The sequence below is a fragment of the Stegodyphus dumicola genome, chromosome 4 (genome assembly GCF_044657685.1).
Source record: "Stegodyphus dumicola isolate Sdum_Otavi_A_Nest chromosome 4, ASM4465768v1".
In the NCBI taxonomy this organism is placed as follows: domain Eukaryota; kingdom Metazoa; phylum Arthropoda; class Arachnida; order Araneae; family Eresidae; genus Stegodyphus; species Stegodyphus dumicola.
This window is the reverse complement of record NC_140771.1, coordinates 202,018,225-202,024,437: the sequence shown is the minus strand read 5'-3', so window position 1 is coordinate 202,024,437 and position 6,213 is coordinate 202,018,225. Positions and strand designations below refer to the sequence as shown.

The 6,213-nt window shown below is 30.5% G+C and overlaps 1 protein-coding gene across 1 annotated transcript in view; it reads left to right on the top strand.

The window, feature by feature from the left end:
- The window catches only part of LOC118182601 (lachesin-like), an 886,001-nt gene that overhangs the window by 530,636 nt on the left and 349,152 nt on the right, over positions 1 to 6,213 (top strand). The gene's annotated exons all lie outside the window — the stretch shown is intronic.

Below are 6,213 nucleotides of genomic sequence, written 5' to 3'. Positions count from 1 at the left end.
TCGATTGTTTCAATTATAATAACAGTCTTTCAATCATCTTTTCCAATTAATGAAAGTATAGTCCGAGCGGTAAATCACTGAGCGCTACTGGTTCGACTCGTGTCAATACTCGGGCGAAAGGGATGGGTGTTTCTCATGTGTAACGTAAATATGAATGAGTTTCTCTTAAGAAATGTACTAGTTTATGAAAGTTTCTCCTTCTTAGATAGATAGCCATCGAACGCTTTATCATGATCAAAACAATCCAGTTTATGTTAGGATACCTGACATCTTAAACATATAAAATTTTAAAATCTGTTTTTATGCTTTATATGTTTCCCTGCAGAAAACGCACGATAATATTTAATGGAAATTTAAAGTTCTCTAGTATCATTATTGCATTTTATTCGTAATAATTTAGTTGTTTGGAAACGAATCATTAGTTCATTATTATATCTAAAATTATAAATATAGTGTTGAAATAAGAACTTGTATAATAAAGAGAATAGCATTTGTGCATAGTAATAAAGTCATATCTTCATATTTTAGAATTTATGTAAATATCGACATGTCTATTTTTTTAATTTTGCTTTATAATCATAATTCCTTTTTAAAATTTACAATATCTTGCGTCTTCCCTCTAAAATCGACATTTTCTCCTCACTTTACAGCTACACTTGAAAGTGCAAACGATCATTTTTAAAAGTAAAGTCTTGTTAGTTTAATTGATATTTCCTTGTTAAGCGGCTAGCGTGCTTAATCGCCAAAACTAAATAACTTAATTTACCAAACTGCAACGTGCAGATGTTTAATGTTGCCAGACCATACGCGGTAGCCCCTTTTAACAAGAAATTACAGTTTAATCACTGTATCTAAGCCTTTTAATTTTTTCCAGTTTTTTGAAGAAAGTTGTTTATTTGGTTATTTGAATATGGTCAAAGCACACAACGGCTATCTGCGTAAGGAAAGTGTAACCTTTGCGGAGGATTTTCTAAGCTAGCCTGGCTTGCATTTACATTACACTTCGAGAAAACCTCGAAACTATTCACGCAACCATCCTATTCGCCAGAATTCGAACATAGATCGAATTTAAATTATTCGGCTGAAAATTTTGTATAACTGTTCATACCTAATCCGTAGAAATTGTCATACTCAAATGGATATTTGTAATACTTTACTCCATGATCCATCATCCATTTCTCTCTTACTTGGCGTTCCTTATTAATAATTTCTTTGATTATCCTTTCCGCTCTTACTGGATTTTCTTTATAATCCATATTATGATAAAATTTTAGATCTAATTCTGAGTTTCCGGAATGATTTATTATTCATCTGACTGAAATTTCAAATGGATTTTATAAATATAACTAAGCAAAGTAATTTTGTTAACGCTTTTTTTTTTTAAACATACTTAACTGTGCACGAGAGCTTACTTAATAATAATGCATTTCGTTTATCGAGAGTAAAATCACGCTTATGATCTAATTCGCATGTTTATAAAGGTAAGCTACCTTGATGCCAATATATATTTAGTTTAGTCATAAATAATCAAAATATTAATTACTGCAGGGTTGAGTTTTAAATGATTTCTCTAATAATACAATTTTCTCACGATGCGGCTTGCCTGTAATTTTCGTGCGATCATCCGATACATATTAGGGCAGTTTCCAAAGAATTTTTAAAGGGGAAAATTAAGCTTTAATGCTACAACTGTAAAAACTGTTTTTATTGCTAATGTAGTAGGATTGCTTTCTCTGGGAAAACCAGTAATCCATGCACAAATACTGGATGTAAACAGATAACATTTTTATTTTCAGAAAATTCATTGTAAAAAATGCAACGGTAGTTTTTAATAGATAAACAGAAATAATCATTTAAAGAAAAATAGTCTACATTTGATAACATTATTCTGATCGAACTTAGATTAACTTCCTTTTCATTGATGTAACGTATGTAACTCCGCGACTCAATGAGCGCCACCTAGCGGCCGCCGGAATAAACACCAGCAAAAAAAAAAAAAAAAAAATACTCTAGTCTTTAGTCAATGTACGGGAGTCATGAAGTAAGCAAGCTGTTTCCCCGAGATTTATTTTGTAACATAAATGTATAATTATAACGCCCTTAATTGTAATGTTTTATCTTAATTGTGTTTTGTTAATTAAAGGTATTTAAATAAGTTTTTTTTTTTTTTTTTTGTTTATAGTAGTTTTGGTTATACTTAGAATTTTCTGCAATCGCATCAGTGCTCTCGTTTTACAGTAAGCCTGAATCACGAATCACTGCACATTTTCCTTTTAAATTAATTACACAGTTTTCATATATATATTCTACTACATTTAGAAAATTAATTTGGAATTTATATTTTGCCGTGTGTTAAGAATTTATTTTCCCACAGCCTTTTGGACGCTACTGTTCAACATATATGAACCTTGTAAATTTTTTCTTTTCATTTCGCACAACCACCAAATTTCTTTCACATTGGTAGAGAATAGAGCAAATTATTAAAAAGTATACAATTTTTTTTACATAAAAAATGGGAAATAGGTAGACACAAATAAGCTAAATAACATTAGCAAATCTAAAATTTCAGTTCTAGTATTTATTAAATGTTAGTAGTGTTATTAATCCAAACTTGTGTGGAGTGTAAAGTCGAAATTGACGGAAGGATTAGATTTAGGAAACATCTCACATGATAAGAGGTTTTGTTAAAAAGGTGTATTTATTTATTTAGTTTTTCTGTCATTCTTAGTATACAAATTACATTGAAAGTAATTTTGCGGTGAATGTACGATTTTTTTTTAATTTAATATTCTTTATATAAAACATTATGATGCATTTTGACAAGAGTTTACATTGTCTCAAAATAATTGCCTCTACTCTGTTCTCACGTTTTTCCCCTTGTACAGATACTATTTTCTTTATGTATGCATATATTCAAAAGTAGCGCACAAACTTAAAATAAGAATCAAATCCGGGGAAATGCAAACAAAACTCGAAAATACATTATTATAATCCAATATAAGTGATTGGTTTTAGAAATTTTTATCTGTCAATGATCTATCTGCCTAAGAGAAGATTTTGGTTTGGTTTATTGGTGTAGAAAACGTTTCAATGGGAACTAGCTGACTGGCTGATGGGAACTGGCTCCTGATGGAAACTGGCTCTTGTACACATTACAAATGAAAAAAAAAAAAAAAGAAAAAAAAAGAAACAACAACCATGCAGGCAGTTATATTGCCTGAATTCGAATCCAAATCAGATCGAACTGCCAGTATTCTGTCGTTTCAAGAAACGCGGATTTTTCGAATTATTCCGTACTATCATTTTGAAACTTGACATTCCAAAATTCACAGTTGTTCAGAAAACTCATTCTCATATATTACATATAAATTGCAAAATCCTGTGTTTCTTTAGAATTTTCAATTTTTTATGGTTACCGTTATTTCGTTTTCGCCTTTCTATGCCGTACGCGTATGCCTTTTTAGGAATATTTGAATAATAATAAATTAATACTAACAGTTCACTTAGACACTTTGCTCATGATCCATATCAAATTAGTATTTATTTCTCTGTAATTAATTTCCAAATACGAATATTGTGACATCTCAGAGGACTATAAACTGTGAATGATACCTGCTAAATGAATTCTTTCAACATCCTTAGGTACCCAAATCGAAGAATACAAAATTAATAACCTTTTGCATACGTCTCTTAAATCAGCCTTTACTGCTGATTTAATTTTAGCCATACACAGAAAGGAGAAGGAATAAAGTAATTGATCGACATCACCGATGCATGCAAGGGATGTGTGAGGAAAGAAATTGAAAGAGTAATTTGCCGGATGTAACTAATACCTATGAGGTTTATTTATAAAATAAGTGCCCGTTTAGTAACAAAAATGAAATAAGTATAATATTTTCAAAAAATCATTTGATTTCGAAATTTTTATTCAATTTTCTATTTTTCTACACAATTTCTTTCTTTTTTTTTTTTTTTTTTTGTTCTAACATTTATTATAAAGAACGTCGAGTTTTAGAGTAAATTCCTCATAAAATTCTGATGTCGATGGATGATAGTTAGTTAACCGTGGTATTCTTCACTTCACCATTGGGATTTTATTTCTTCATTCCATTTGGACATGTCTGTTGTTTGCATGAATTTACGTCTCAACTATTTGCATGATATTGTCAATGCTTTCAGGTCGCTCAGCGCAGAGCGCGATTCTTCATAGAGGTTTTCTCGACTTCTTTGAGCAGTAAATCACTTTCGCACTAGACTGTTGCTAAATGCCCGGTTTTTGTACAGTTCGCATATTTAGGAATGAATCCTTGCTGAAAGGTCTGTAATGTATCCTATCCTTACGTCAACAAGGGACGAGATGATCGACACAATATATTGGCAGTTGTAATGAGTATGGGAGAAGACGGTTTCTACCGACTTACAACTGATGAACAAAATTTAAAATTTAAAACGAGATGACAATTCACTTTATGCTCTAAAAGTTGCTTAGAATTGAATATATTCCCCTGTGCACGAAATTCCTCTCCAGCAGTTGCAGTTGCTCAGTTAATTAAAGTGCCCAAGTATTCTCAAGTCTATGGGTAAAGCAAAGGGTCAAAATATGAAAATGTCTTTCTTGGAAAAAAGTAATGAAGTGTAATTCAAAATGTCTACCATGTCGAAGCATCTACCAATGTAAGTCTACCATGTCGAAGCATCTAGGTTAATTTTAATTTCTTATTTTTTATATGAAAATTGTGTTTCCTTTAATAAGAAAGGCATGAATTTGATTTTGTACGACTTTCATTTTTACTTCCTTATATGGAGTAAAAAGGAAGTATTGTAATCGCGAAAAATTTCGGGTGTCATATTTCAATGAAAATTTCCATTTCGACAGCTCTCGAATCCATTTAAAGGATGTTGTTGCGTGACATCTGTACTTAAGCATAGCATAAAGGACTCCTTTTCCACACACAAAAAAAGTTATAAAACTTATTTAAAATGAATTCTGAAGAGACTTTTTGTGGCGTCTGTACCGTACGTATGTATTTCGCCTAACTCAAACACGAGAAGCCTCAGAACGTTGAAATTTTGTATATAGGAATGTTATAACATGTAGATGTGCACCTCGTATTTTAGTTGCAATCGGTGGCACCAAACGTACATATATATATATATACTTTGTTACTTGGCTCAGTGAGCTTAGTTTTTTTTTATTCTTATATGTTTGTAAATTGTGCATTTTTTGCTTTAAAAATGATTGAATTACATTGCTTTATCTTCTGGTTAGGTTATTATGCCTTTATTTTACCTGCATGCAAAAATTGTGAAATTATCAACAATTTAAGAGTTTTTTAAGTACGACTGAGCCTAATTTCTGTTTAGCATGACAACCATATTTGTTTACATTTGATACTTAGCAGAATAGTGGATTTGTTGTCCATCTAGTGAAACTAAAGCTTGGCAACAACAAAGTAATGCCTTCTTTTATGATTTGGAATTAAATTATGCTTAATTCATTCTGGAATTATCATTTAAGTTATTAGCTTGTTTTTGCGCAGAAACTGTAGTTTTAATTGTAAATTTTTTTTAATTGTTTTAACTGTGCTTGTATTTTATGTTTTTCTATATCTTTCAATTCTTAATTAAAATATTTTGAATTTTTATGTATATTTGCCTTGCCGCGAAGTGAGAACTGAATTAGTTAGTAGCTCATGCGCATTAGGTAAGCGACGCTGAATCGTCTGCAAAAAACTGTTTCTTTTTTATCTGTTTAATTTCTTTTATACATTTTTTTTAGATTTATTATAGTATTTGAATAGAACTTGTGGTAATTCTTCAAATGATATAATTTTTGTGCACTCTGAGTTATGAAATGAAAGGGATGTAATGCTGTTAAGTGAACCTAGCGCCGAAGTGTTGCTATAGTAAATAAATATAGTGAACACTAAAGAGTGCATTTCTATTGTGTTTTATGCGCTATCCAGGAAGTAGATTTCATTCAAAATTCGTCAAATCAATATGTTTAACTGAAATGCAGGAAAATCACGTATAATTTAATATTCCTTACAAGGAAGTCATGTGATATACACATCAGATTTTTAATAATAATTCTGTATTGCTAATAATAATAGTCGAATAAAGACTTTAAAGGTTATAACCTTTTTTAAAGAGATATATAAATTTTTTGAATGTTGAAATGAATTGCACGTTTCCTTTTATTCACAAATATGT